The sequence below is a fragment of the Chlorocebus sabaeus genome, chromosome 3, assembly GCF_047675955.1.
Source record: "Chlorocebus sabaeus isolate Y175 chromosome 3, mChlSab1.0.hap1, whole genome shotgun sequence".
NCBI classification, from domain to species: domain Eukaryota; kingdom Metazoa; phylum Chordata; class Mammalia; order Primates; family Cercopithecidae; genus Chlorocebus; species Chlorocebus sabaeus.
In genome coordinates, this window is record NC_132906.1 from 30987273 (window position 1) to 30988266 (window position 994).

The window sequence follows — 994 nt, forward strand, 5'->3', positions numbered from 1 at the left end:
GCTCAATAAATATTTGTTGAATCCATGAGTAAATGAAGTCAGTGTCCCTCTGGTTGCATTTATATTGGTGCTGCCTGCTCTCTCAGATCAATTTATGTAACTATTTTCCTAACATGACCAGTTCTGCCCTTTGCCTCCAGCTTCATGAGTCTCTGTGGGGTAAGGGTGGAGGGTCTTTACCTTGGTGAGCTCAAAAACATCTGATTGTGGTGGCAGGAGGCTGACCAGAAGGTGTGGGGTCAAAAGGCTGGGAAGCTGTGAGATAGCAAGAGAATTTTGCTTTATAGATGGGCTGCTGCCTAACTATCTGCTTTCAAAGGCTTCAGGCTAATCAGAATTTCAAAGGACACTTTCAAATGTAATAGGATTCTACCTGCAAGAGTGATGAGTGAGGCACTGGAACTGTTTATTTCTCTAGTTTCTATTCTAGGCTTGTTTCAAAGATAGCTGGGGTCTTCTGATTTTATTTTCATTCATGCACAAAATGGAAAAATCAAATGCAATGGCAGGATGGCAGTGATGGCAAGGCCACAAAGAAATAGTGCAGCCAGCTTCTTGCCTCAGTTATTCTGGGAAACAGAGAATCACGGCGAGTGAGCAGCACTGTGTCATTCTTAGTCCATTGTCGAGATAATGGGATGTCGTCATTTGCACAGGTCCTAGGAAATAGGGGACAAATTTCCTCTTTCCTTCTTCATAACAGCCTTAGCCATTCTTCCTGGGTTAGACAGATCCTCAAACAAACAGAATGTCATGTACAAAGTGTTAAGAATCCGCTTTGAAGTTAAAATGACTAGCATGAACACTTTACATTGTTTTTATAACTGTTGCTTTTGACCATAGTAGTCTTGGGGAAAATTGTGTAGAAGAAAAAAATAAAACGACCAAAACAATCCTTTCTCAAAATTGCGGTGGGGGAGGGAGGGGAGTATGCAAGTACAGGGAAAGCATGCAAGTACATATGGTATTTAAAAAGATCTGCACCTGCTTTTCT